At 35.7% G+C, this 14,126-nt stretch overlaps 1 long non-coding RNA gene across 1 annotated transcript; it reads left to right on the top strand.

Moving 5' to 3' along the window:
• The first annotated feature begins 6,102 nt into the window (after positions 1-6,102).
• Positions 6,103-7,173, top strand: LOC138189478 (uncharacterized). Its single transcript, XR_011176051.1, has 2 exons — positions 6,103-6,165; positions 6,690-7,173. It is a non-coding gene; the product is annotated as an uncharacterized LOC138189478 (long non-coding RNA).
• Positions 7,174-14,126: the final 6,953 nt, after the last annotated feature.

Raw genomic sequence — 14,126 nt, 5'->3', positions numbered from 1 at the left:
AAGGAAAGCCGAAGCCGTTCCTTGGAAATTTTGGGAACATCTTCTAGTAGTCTAGCCTGGATTTTATCATAGCTGTAATTGTTAGAGATTTGTGATATCAAGATTGGGTTCGAGGCGACAATTGGTCGCCGAACGTAGCCACGGTCACGGGATGGATGTTTTATCTAACGGAGGTCTGGAGTGGTTGTATGTGTTCTCCGAGAAATGTGGTTGTGGCGGCATGCGACCTCGAGAGCGGGCCTAGCCACGTGTGACGTTGCCTCGGAGGTGCCGATGCAATGGGACATACATTGTATTAGTAATCAAAACTCCAGGCAGAAACTGCCTAGCAACGGCGTTTGGAACTTTCTCGATGCTTCCAACGAGTGTGCCTAGCAACGGCGTTTGGAACCTTCTCGATGCTTCCAAACGGGCATAGAAAACAAAATGCAATCGTACGGGGAGAAAAATCTCCACGAGACTGGCATTCGTCTTGTGGCTGCTTTAGAGAGTGACACGTCGTGTTTCTGCGCTTAAGATCAGTCTGCGCTTAGTAAGGAGTCATCCCGTTGATCGTGGATTCGTTTGAACTCAAATTATTGTTTATAACGATTATTAACTTATTGTTTGTAAACCATATTATTCATTGAACTTACTATCCGTTAAACGTATTACTCATTAGCTTTATTATCTGTTAGACTTACTAACCGTTCAACTTATTATCCACTAACTTTATTATTTGTTTAGTTTATTATTCGTTCAATATATTTTTCGCTAACTTCATTATTTGTTAAGTTTATTATTCTCTAGACTTATTATTTGTTAATCTTTGTAACAGACTTGTGTATAAGTGAAAATATAATCTTAGTTGTGTTAAACAATGGATAACTCACGTGAAGAATTGTCACGCGCCCAAAATTCCAATCCCACCCCGACATATATATATATGTATATATTCACATGAACAATACTATTGTCATTTTAACAATAATAATAACAATAAATATATAGTCTAATTGCGGTAGAATAAGGGAAAACGAGCGACACACAGAAAAATCAGTTCGATAAAACTAAAAACCCGCCACTGTAACCTCACTGATGACATTTGCGAGCAGCCATGTTAGATTTATACGCGCATGTCGGAACACACGCAATAATTATACACATTAGATAAATACAAAATACAATATTTCTCAACTCAACTATACGTCAAAACGCCGAAACAAGATTTACACATAATCGATAAATAGATCCGAGATCAATAGAAGTCACTGTATGCGAGGGACATTCGCGGGCGGCCATTTTGAAACATGCGTGGACTGATTCGTACGTGTTACAAAAAATAATAATAATAAAATTATACTTTCGATAAAAAAAAAGAAAAGAAAAGGAAAAGGAAAGAACAGCGAAAATAAATATTTAATACAAAATGGAACGTCGTGCCGAGGTAGCAATAAATAAAGACACGGGACAGGAAGGCCGGGGATTGGTGGAAATCAGCCGCGAGAAATGAATCATAAAACACATTGTTAACAATTTTATTATGCGAAAATTACTTTGTATAAAAAATATATATATATATATAATCGAGTAAAAAGAAAATATAAAACTAAACAAATATATTTAAAATGTATAAATAAATAAATATATATATATATATATAACTAACATATGAACGGGGTATATCCAAAGCGGCAAAATCGAAATCAAGAAACTTCAGGATGGAACTGCCAACGCGTCATGCGCTGAATACATCGTTCGGAATCACACACGGTTCTTCGGAATCCCACTTTCTCTTGCACTGAAACAACAAAATAGGAAAAGAGATCAAAACCACGAAAACAGCAAAAATCGAAAATCAAATTAAATCCCGGAAGCAACCATAGCATGGAAATATTCTTCAAAACCAAACTCACGGAAGATAAATCAGAAGAAATCCTTATTGCAGGAGAGTGGCGGATCGCGCGTGTTGCCGGAGCAAGTGTCGACATAATAATGAGACTCTAGCCACCGGCCCTTCCACGCGCCGAAGAACAAAAATTATTCCCACAGTATTAACATAAAAATTCTCGAGAAAAGACTAGACCAGCATGGAAAGCTCCAAGCCTCCTAGACGCTACCTCAGCAGAAAATAGAACCGATGGGAACTAAGTCGAAATACAGATTTTTGCATTTTCTCACGTACCCGCGATGGGAATCTGGAAGTTAAAAGACAAGATAACGAAGCAAAGGAGACATCAACGATTACAGAATTTGCATTCTCTCACGTACGAGTTCGGGAACCCCAAACTGCAGCATCCCGATTCCCACGGAAGCGAACCACCAGTTGACCGCCACCCTGTGGGGGATGTTATTATAAATAAACGCAGCAACACAGAACATCGTCCATTACTTTGTCGCTAATTGTACGTTACGTTTCGGCTTATTATTATATTGTCAATTCTACGTTACGCCATAAAATATATTGTCGTCTATCGCGCATTGCACCTCGACGGTCTCTTATTAATTGCTCAGTTTAAGTCACAATTAAATTAGAAATCTTACTAAGTGTTCATTTCGTTGGCGAGATTTAAATCATCTTTATAAATAAATATATTTATACCCGCGACGTTAATCCGAATAAATAAGCCGTAAGCTTATTCAGAGTGTATTTCTAATCAAAAATAAATAAACTAAAGTTTTAATAATAATTATACCTGAGTCGAATAATTAAACCAAATAAAAAAAAATTCACCGACGACTATTACGAGGCGATGGCCCCTCTAATGTTACGTTCCTGTTTGTTTGAATTGATTTTAAACCGTTGAATTCGCAAGATTTTTTTTTTTTATTGTTTTAATTTTAATTAGTTTTTTTTTTTTGTGTTTGTTTTAATTTATTTTGTTTTGTTTAATTTAATTTAATTTAATTTAGTTCGATTTAGTTGAGTTTCGTCAGGAGGGGAAAATTTACACGATATAATTATATTTAAGATATTGAATCAAGGTTTTCGATTAAAATCTATTTCTAAGTTGAAAGTTTATTGTTACGTACTCGTTTAAAGTCAATTCAAGCTTTTGATTTTAATTTAATCTGAAGGGAAAGATTTAAATTTAATTGGCTGTATAAGAAATATTTCTCACACGGTAGTTGCTGCCACCAGAAACAGTCTGAGGACTGTTTCGAATAGAAAAATTTCCTTGTACTTATTTTCGAAATAATCTATTGATAAATTAATTAATTATGGATAGCGTTGACTAGTGTTAGGCTACTGATAAAATAATTTCCACGTTTTTCGGCTAACCTGCTATGTGCAGGGATACTCGCACGGGAGAGGATTAAAGTTGGATAAAAATAAGTATTCGATTTGTTCGCACGGAATTTATCTAAACTTCAGTATAGAATTATTTAAAAATATATATATATATATATATATATATATATGTGTATAAAGAAAGGAAATTATATTTATACATTTTCTCTTTTCCCTTTCTTCCTTTTCCCCCTTTTTTCTATAACTTTGTTCTATTTTAGGTTTGATGTACATGCTGTCAGTGAAAATAATTTTATGAAGGCTACTTGAGTTATAATTATATACATATATGCGTACGTTTTGATGAGTAATATAAATGGGATTTATTTTATCGTTATAAATGTGTATAAGTATGTATTATTAATAGGTAGAAGTGTCACAAGTGTAGCTTGTTTTCGTATATATATATATATGTGTGTGTATAAATATGACAATTTATTTTATAAGTCACTTGCATTGTCAATGGAAGTGAGTGTTACAAATATCATCTACTTTAAAACATGCGTGTATATATATTAGTAAACATGAATAAAAATTATATGTATAGTTATTAATGTTGTTTGTTTACAGGTGGATTTAAGTATTTCCTTTCGTGCACAGCACACAAGTACGTTATATTTCGGTGGTGCGGAGTATCCTTCCTTGAACTAAAAATTCTCTTTCAAGGTGAGTCAGATTATAGTAGACCATCATGCATTGGAGGCATGATGTAGCGGGTTGTACGTCTGCTATGTTTATACCGCACATGGTGCAGCGTGATATTTGTGTTCTTAAAGGTACTCCGCATAGAAAATGGATGGGCGGCTCTTCACACAGGTCCTGGTCGTCCGGATCCAGGCCGTCGAAACAGTCTTGGCAAAAATAGCCGGTATCATAATTGTTAACGGGACATAACAACTGAACACAGAGGCAGGACTCAACCTCCTCTGTCACTTCCAGATCGAATGCGAGCTCGGGTCCGTCTGGATTTTCTATGTCAGAATTGATGAGTTCGCCACTCGTTCTGTACATACATACAAAAACAATTAATATATATATTTTTATTATATTTTTTTTTTTCTATTTATTTTATTTTTATTTTTATATGTTTCGTTCGGATCCGTCCCTTTATATGAATATTGTATCCCTGTATATAATATAATATATATGTAATATGTTATGAATATGTTAGTTATTATTTATTATTTCCCCTTTTTTTTCTCTCTTTTTTTTTTTTTTTTTTTTTTTTATTTAGTACCTAACATAACTATCATGATCCTACATTACATTGTATTGGTTATTATTCGTGTTGAGGTGTGTGTGTGTGGGGTGTGCGCGACGTATTTTTTTTTTTTTCAACATGGTCGCTCGCGTGTATCTCTGGTATGGTGTTGTTTTAATGTCAACAGTAATGTATTATTGAAATAACTGGTTATGATTTTATTTAGTAGTGTTTTGTAATGTTGTTTTGTGTTTCATGGTATTGTGCGTGTAGATACCGCGTGTTACTTTAATGTAATAACATGGGTTATATTGTTGTCGAATTTCAATGGTCATCGTTTTGGTTATACGTGACTTGCGTTTATATAAGTCTCGTTTAATTTAGTTAGTATTTTGTGTATTGTGTTACCAGTCGCTTTCATGTACTATAACTTTATTCCTTGGTACTAAGTTCAGTCATGACTTGTTAATATTTAGTTAGTCTATCGTGATTAGTTTCTAACCTATTTCTGTGTTTATTAACCTTTCTTATTTCCCTATTAATTTTATTATTGCTTATGTTTGCTATTGTTATTATTTTATGTTTGATATGAATTAGTTCCTTTATTAGTGATTAAGTCGTATTTGTTAGATTAACATTGTTTGTAAAAAAAAAATTTCTTTTTAGATTTTTGATGCTGCGTTGCTTACCTGGATCATTCTCACATCATCATCAGATTCTTCGGTATTACCTTGGATACTTACTATGGTTGCCTTCAATCATCCTATGTCTGCGATCATAAAGGTACTGTTTAATTTATTAATTCAATATGTGTATGATATATTGTGTGAGCGACCGCTATTGTGTATTACAAAATATGCTTCTACATGTTAGATATAATAGTTAATACAATATACTATCCTTTACTCTGGTTCTATCTATTACTAGCTTCCAATTAATCTATCTTAATTATCTTCCTAACCACTTTCTATACTTATCAACTATTTCATTTCTTCTTATTAATTTGTGAAATTCATGCTTGTCCGCTTCTTGTATGGTGTTTGATTGTTCATGAGGTAAGTTGCACCTTCACTGTTTTAAATATTCGTTGAACTATTACTTTTCATATTCAAACAATAATTGGAGCACTTGTAGTAATCTTTCCCCCCTTTTTTTTTTCAGGTTACCTGTTATCTGTGCCATTCGACGAACAGTGTCACGCTTTCATAGTCTTGCTATGACGTTTAGTAGTGTTGCATCTTGTATTAAGGCGATCGAAGTTAATCCATTTATTTACTTTCAGCTGGCTGTCGTACATGGTGTTCCGCAAACGGGGATCCATGGCCTATTTTGCACGTAAATCTTTTGTATAGCGATTACTTGTTCGCAAGGTGACTTTCACTTTCACTATTTTAGTTATTCATTGAATTAACACATTTTATATTCAGACAATAATCGGAGCACACTTAATAGTTTTCTTTTTCCCTTTTAGGTTTTCACTATCTGTATTATTCGACGAACAGTGTCACTCTTCCTTCTGATTTGATCACAATATTGTTATAACATTTAGTAATATTGTATTTTGCATTGAAACACTTGAAGTTAATTCATTCATTTATTTCAGCTGGCTGTCGTACATTGTATTCCGCAAACAGGGATCCATAACCTATATTTGCACATACACTTTCTTGTATGATGATTACTTGTTCACAATGTAAACTTCACTTTCGCTGTTTTAATTATTCATTGAATTAACACATTTTATATCCAAACAATAATCGGAGCACACTTAATAATTTTCTTTTTCTTTTTAGGTTTCCACTATCTGTATTATTCGACGAACAGAGTCACACTTGCTTTTTGTTTTAGCCACAATATAATTATGACATTTAGTAATCTTGTATTTTGCACTGAAACAATTGAAACTAATTTATTCACTTATTTTAGGTAGTTGTCGTACATTACGTTCCACAAATAAAGATTCACAACCTATACTTGCACGTACACCTTTCTTGCATGTTGATTACTTATTCACAAGGTAACTTTCACTTTCACTATTTTAATTATTCATTGAATTCACACATTTTATATTCAAACAATAATCGGAGCACACTTAATAATTTTTCTCTCTCTTTTTTTTTATATATTTTTTTTCTCTCTTTTTTTTTTTTTTTTTTTTTTTTTTTTTTTTTTTTTTTTTTTTTTAGGTTTCCACTATTTGTATTATTCAACGAGCAGCACTACAATATACAGTATTGTACTATTTTGCCCACTGAAATCGTTTTGTCTATTGTTTACTTCGGTTATGCGCTAGTTTTAACTTGTTTAGGTGCACTGTTCGCGGAATCCCTTTTACTTCAATCTTGACGTTTTGGTTTTGCAAGATTTCTAGCACTTTATGTGGTCCAGTATATTGATCGGAGAATTTTCCTTTACTAGGTTCTTTTAATAGATATACTGAATCCCCTACTTTAAAATTTTGAGGGTTGATTCGTCGGTCGTAGTATTCTTTTGATTTTAGTTTAGATTTTATCAAATTTTCCCTTGCTATTCGTTGTACCGTGTTAATTTTATCGAACAGATCTCCGAGGTATTCTGCGTATGTTGGTTCCATGTTCTCTTCGATTATTACTTCACCTGTAGGCTCTCTGGCTAAATGTCCAAAGACTAATTCGTGCGGAGAGAATTTCGTTCCTTCGTGTACAGAAGTATTATAGGAAAACATAGCTAATTCTACCCATTCGTCCCAGTTTTTGGAATTTTCAATGTATAGCTTGAGATATTCAATCAGTACGTGGTGGGATCTTTCGATCGAACCGTTACTTTGTGGATGATATGCCGTCGTGGTATATTGTTTGATGCGGAATCTCTTTGCTACTTTCTTCATTAGCGAGGATGTGAAGTTTGTTCCTTGATCAGTGAGGATAGCTCTCGGTGATCCGAAACGACAAATAAATTGCTTTACGAATGCATCCGCTACCTCGGCTGAAGAGATTCCTCCTATTGAAATCCCGATAGAGTATTTTGTTAATAAATCTTGGATAGTTAAAATATATTCATTTCCCTTTTGAGTTTTTGGCAATGGACCTACAATATCCATACTAATCTTGTCGAACGCTTTACCTGGTGTGTCTGTAAGTACCATCGGTTGTTTTGCTTTTATTCTTGTGAGTTTCTTCAATTGACATTCCTTACATGTGTTTACGTAATCTTGAATTTCCTTTTTCATGTTTTCCCAATAATAATATTGTCGTATTCTTTGATAAGTTTTTGTTATTCCCTTGTGTCCTGCTACACTTGATTCATGTTTTTCTCGTATTATGTTGTTTCGCGCTTCCACAGGCGGGGTAATTACTTCCCCCGTGCAAATAGTGATGGTTAGGGTTTTTTCCATAAATATTTCTTTTAATTTTCTGATTGTATATCGCCAGGGTATTTCCTCCAAATTTCCTTTGCTAATGCTAAAGGAAGTAAATTGTTTTTCATTTACTACATCTAGTAGAGATCGTAGTGAGTTTAATAAATTTTCTGGTGCTATTGGAATATTCCTATTTTCCTTTATTGGTAGAGATACGATGTATTTCCCGGAATCGCAGTTCAATCTTGCTTTTTCCAACATTAAATCTTCGTAACGAGGCAATTTTCCCATCTCTTTCATTTCTAAGGCTCCTTTATCTATCGGGTTGCCATGTACATCTATGAATATTATTTTATGGTCATTTACTCTTGTAATTGAATCTCGGGTTTCTGAAATTTTTTGTTCCGCAATTATTGTAGGTCTCTGGTCCTTTTCTCGTTGTGGAATTAATTCCGGAATTACAGTAGAGAGCTCTTCTTCGCCTGTCGTATCTGTGTCTTCTTTTTCTCGCTTGGTTATTCCTCTATCTATATTTACATCGACTTCTGCCAGTGCCTGATCAAAATATTTTATGGGGGTTTCTTCTATTGTACGATGTTTTCGGGTATAAACCTTTCCTTGATTTTTCGAATCACTGGCTTGAGGCCAGGCGCGTGGTTTAGCTTCGAATATGGGAGAATCTTCGGTTGACGTATCCAATTTGAATCTTTTTGAGACATGCGTATCCCTTTCTCGTTGTCGAGTTAGTTCTGGAGTTTCGGCGGAATACTCCTCTTCGCTTGTTGTACCCATTCTCCTTTTCCCTCGATCAGTTATTTCTTTATTTACATCGAGCTCGGCTAGTGCTTCGTCAAAATATTTTACGGGCGTTTCTTCCAATGCAAGGTACTTCCGAGCACAAACCTTTTCTCGTTTTGCAGGATCAGTGGGTTGAGGCAAGCCGCGTGGTTTAGTTTCGAATATGGGAGAGTCTTCAGACGATGTATCCTTTTCGAATCTTTTTGAGACAGGATAGCGAATTGGTGAGACTTCCTCTCTCCTTCTGATTGGTAGACAAATTTCCGGAGGATTCCTAGATAATGCGTCAGCGTTTGCATTCGCCCTACCTTCCTTGTACACAATATCGAATTCAAAGTCCGATAATTTCAATTTCCATTTCCAAATTCTCGATGTAGGGTCTTTGATAGAATGCATCCAGACTAAGGGTTTATGATCGGTTACGATAGTAAATTTCCTTCCGTAAAGATACGGTCGGAAATGCATCGCGCTGTAAACGATTGCCAGACACTCCTTTTCTATGGTAGAGTAGTTTTGTTCAGCAGAATTCAATAGTCTTGAGGCATACGCAATCGGTAAATCTTTTCCGATTGGCCCTTGACTTAGTACACCGCTTATAGCATACCCTGATGCGTCTGTAGTAAGGTTAAAAGGTTTAGAAAAATCCGGATATTGTAGAATGGGTTTTGTCATTAGTGCTGCCTTTAAATCTTCGAATGCCTTGTCTTGATTTTCCGTCCATTTAAAGGGAGTGTCTTTCTTCAATAGTTGTGTCAATGGTTTTGCGACCTTGGAGAAATCGGGTATAAATCTTCTGTAGTATCCTGCTAATCCCAAAAATTGTTTGATATTTTTCACTCTTTTGGGTCGCGGAAATTTTGATACGGCTTCGATTTTCTTCGGATCGGGTTTTACTCCATCTTCACTAATTATATGTCCTAAATAATTCACTTCGTGTCGTAAAAATTCGCACTTATCGGGCTGTAATCGTAATTTAGCTGCCCTCAGTCTTTCCATTAACTTATTAAATTTAATTTCATGTTCTTGAAGGGACCTAGAATAGATCACTATATCATCCAGATAGACGAATAGTTCTATTCCTTGTAGACCGGATAACACTGAGTTCATCAAACGTTGAAATGTCGCTGGGGCATTCTTTAGTCCAAAAGGCATTCTTTTGAATTGATAATGTCCGTATGGTGTCGAAAATGCAGTTTTGTGGGCGTCTTCTTGTGACATACGGATCTGGTGAAAGCCCGATGCTAAGTCAAACGTGGAAAAATATTTCGCACTTCCTAATTGATCCAATATTTCTGTAATGTTGGGTAGTGGGAAAGCATCGCCGATCGTTTTATCGTTTAATTTCCTATAATCAATAACTAATCTCCAGCGTTTGTTTCCTTGCGAGTCGGATTTTTTGGGTACTATCCATAACGGGGAGGGAATTATATGGAGATATCGACGGTTCCACTACATCCGTATCTAGTAATTCTTGAATTTGTCGATTTATTTCTTCTCGATGTACTGGTGGATATCGATACTGTTTAGTATTAACTGGTATATTATCCGTTGTAATTATTTTATGTTCCAAAACTCCAGTTGCTTCAAGTGCATCTCCTGGAATATGAAATCTATCTTGATTATTACGAATCAACCTTTGAACGTTTTCCTTTTCTTCTTCGTTTAAGTGTTCGAGCCGTAGTAACTCAATTATTTGATCGTATCTACTCTCCTTCGATTTTAAAACTGTATTACACGCCGTCCTAGGAAGCGGGGGGGGGGGTTTCAAATTCTTTAATTACCATTGTTGGTGTTGTGAATTCGTAATTCCTCGAGGTAGTATTTATTATCCTTATGTAACATTTTCCTCTATAATTCCTCACAACTGCATTACCAAAATAGATTCCCTTGATTGGCTCGATTCTGGGAATAAATCCTTCTTTCATCTCTGGATTTGCGATATTTACTGAACACGTTACTGAGCTTCGCTTAGGTATAATTATCTTTTCTTTAGTATCAAAGGGAATATAAATATTTCCCCATTTGATATGTTTTCCCTCATAGTCTAAACGAGCTTTACATCCTGCAAAAAATTCGGATCCCAGGATTCCGTCTTGATCGATTAGCAATGAATCATCGACTACATGAAAAATAACCGGATGGCCCGCAACCTGTATTACCGTCTGCCCTAGGGAGACCAGGCTTGTTGCCGTAATTCCTCGCACTTCAATTGATTCTTTATCGTCGATGATGGCTGAATCGCGTAAAGCAGTTTTCTTGATAATATTAATCTCCGATCCAGAGTCTAATAATAAACTCGTCTTAGTTTTTAGTTCTGGGGAAACTATTCGCGCAGTTGGTGTCGTTGGGGAATCGTTAAATTTTATTGAAATAATTCGGAGAGGTCGCCTTCCGAATCCGAATCTAACTCCTGGTGATCCTCCTTCGCCGGTTGCTTGTGCTTCACCTTTTCCTTCTTGACTTGAGATTCTGAATTTTCTGTTTGTGACCTCGTTTGGTTGTGGGATGTCTCTCCCACAGTATTTAATACTTGTTCGTTCGTCCTCTCGGTCGGCTTTGCGTTTGCCCTGTTCCTCATTATAGGTGGTGGAGTCGATCTTGCGGGGGCGGCTACCCTTGTTCTGTTCGTTGCCGTCGGCGCCGGTCTCCTGGTTGCTGCTTGCACTCTTGGGCGATTCGGCGTATCGTTCCTTCGAGGCTCGCCCCATTCTCCCGAAGGACGTGTTTGGTTTCCCGATTGTCTCGAAGCATAGGGTACGATTATTCCGGCATCTACACGGGCTTTAAATTTGTAGCAATCTTTTACTAAATGCCCAGGTTTTTTACAATAGTTACATGTGATAATATTTTGTCTCGGAGCATTTGAGTAATTCTGTGATGGAGGTACTGATCTTCGATCTTGGCGGTTATTCCTGACATTGTTGTTAGTGTTCAAAGGACGTACGTTTTCGCGTTTGTAATTGTTCGGAGGTATCGGTCGTTGGGGTCGCGTTCTATCGTTTATTTGTTTTAATTCGTGTGTTGCTTTGACGGCTTGGCGATACGCGTCTTCTAAAGTGTGGTATCCTGCTAGCTTTACTCGCATATATACCTCGTTCGGGAGTCCCTTAACGAAGGCTTCTCTTGTTTCCCAGTCTATTGTATCTTGGATGTCGGGGGATATAATCCCGTAGTCGCCCCTTTCTCCGTCCATTATTGCTAATCTAAGATTTCTAACGCGATCCATATAATCTAATATGTTTTCTCCGGGTCGTTGAAATATCGTCCCTAATTCTCCTTTATATTCGTTAAGAGATTTCTTTGGGCCGAACAGATCCTTTAATTTATTTGCAAAATCGTTTAGGCTTCTTAATTCCGTATCTTCGATGGCGAGGAACGCGTGTCCACGGAGTTTATTGGTTAATAATTTTACTAATTGTGGTTCTTGATACCTAGGAATCATATTTCGCGCGCGCTCGCAAGCTCTTAAAAAGTGAAATACCGATGGTCGATAGCCGTCGAACACTGGTACCGACTCGATCGCGTCTTTTAGTTTAATCGGTTGGACATATCCGCCTGGCTGTATTGTCTCTTGTTGGGTTCCCGGCGGCGATACGGGTGATTCAGGTTCCCTTTTTGATTTGAGTTCATACACGCCATTTTGTACTTCAGCGAGTTTTGTACTCATGTCGCGAAAATTCGCATCCCATGCTTTAAGTTTTTCCGATAACGTCAAGATTAAGTCTTCGTCTAATGATTCTAGCCCGGTCGCCATTATTTCTTAGGTATATAATTTATTGATAAATGTAACAACTTTAATCCTCTGTGGAGCGTATCCCACCGCTGCCACCAAAAATATAACCTTCTAATGTTACGTTCCTGTTTGTTTGAATTGATTTTAAACCGTTGAATTCGCAAGATTTTTTTTTTTTTTTTTTTTTATTGTTTTAATTTTAATTAGTTTTTTTGTGTTTGTTTTAATTTATTTTGTTTTGTTTAATTTAATTTAATTTAATTTAGTTCGATTTAGTTGAGTTTCGTCAGGAGGGGAAAATTTACACGATATAATTATATTTAAGATATTGAATCAAGGTTTTCGATTAAAATCTATTTCTAAGTTGAAAGTTTATTGTTACGTACTCGTATAAGTCAATTCAAACTTTTGATTTTAATTTAATCTGAAGGGAAAGATTTAAATTTAATTGGCTGTATAAGAAATATTTCTCACACGGTAGTTGCTGCCACCAGAAACAGTCTGAGGACTGTTTCGAATAGAAAAATTTCCTTGTACTTATTTTCGAAATAATCTATTGATAAATTAATTACTTATGGATAGCGTTGACTAGTGTTAGGCTACTGATAAAATAATTTCCACGTTTTTCGGCTAACCTGCTATGTGCAGGGATACTCGCACGGGAGAGGATTAAAGTTGGATAAAAATAAGTATTCGATTTGTTCGCACGGAATTTATCTAAACTTCAGTATAGAACTATTTAAAATTATATATATATATATATATATATGTGTATGTATATATCTATATGTAGGAATTATTTGAGAGTTCGGTTCAATTTCGTTGTATAGAATTTATTTAAATTTGAATATGGAATTATTCAAGTTGTTATATATATGTATATATATATATATATATATATATATATATATATAGCGTTTTAGGGACGGTAAAACAAGAGTGTTCGCGTTAATGGATTGGTTAAGATTTCGAATTTTCTTCGTTTGATGCAAATTTTATCTTTACGTTTCCTTCTCCTCCTCTCTTAATTTCGCCAATGAATCTATCATTGAACTGGACCTTAGTTCATTTGTTAGAGTGATTTTTTTTTTTTTTTTTTTTACCGTTTCGATCTTCTTGCCTTCCGAATTGAGTGTTTACGAGAAAGTGATTTCAATGATCCTCTCTGTGTGGGGTTCGTGTGATTTCGCAAACCTTGCCCAAAGATGGGCAGTATTTTGCCAGCAGTGGGAGGAGGAATGCGAAGATCAATAGATGGTTCGATAGTCGAAACACCGTTATCCACAACCCAACACAGCGAATGATCCTTTGGTTAAGATTCAGAAGGGAATTATTCTATTTTATAATTGTATACAACGATGGCAAGAATGAAGATATCGGTCAATTAGATCTAATTTGATAGTCTTCTCTGCGTAAAACTCGTGTGATTTCGCAAGCCTTGCCCAAAGACGGGCAATGTTTTGCCAACAGTGGGAGGAGGAATGCGAAGATCAATGAGTGTTTCAGTAATTGAAGACACCGTTTTCACAAGCCTACGCAGCGAATGACCCTTCGTTTATTCTCAAAATTGAAACGAAATTGAATGTATTAATTGATGATAAGTAAATCGGATTCGGTTCCTGGATGTGGCGAAGTTACTAGAGAAGAAGAAAATTTTATAAAAATTGAGACTCTTACCTTGTTCCGTCAGGGGCCATCGGCTCGTAGTAGTCGTCGGTGAAATTTTTTTTTTATTTGGTTTAGTTATTCGACTCAGGTATAATTATTATTAGAACTGTAGTTTATT

The sequence above is a fragment of the Bombus flavifrons genome, unplaced genomic scaffold, assembly GCF_040668555.2.
Source record: "Bombus flavifrons isolate JBK064 unplaced genomic scaffold, iyBomFlav1_principal scaffold0072, whole genome shotgun sequence".
NCBI classification, from domain to species: domain Eukaryota; kingdom Metazoa; phylum Arthropoda; class Insecta; order Hymenoptera; family Apidae; genus Bombus; species Bombus flavifrons.
The sequence above is the reverse complement of the archived record's forward strand: the minus strand, read 5'-3'. Positions and strand labels throughout refer to the sequence as shown.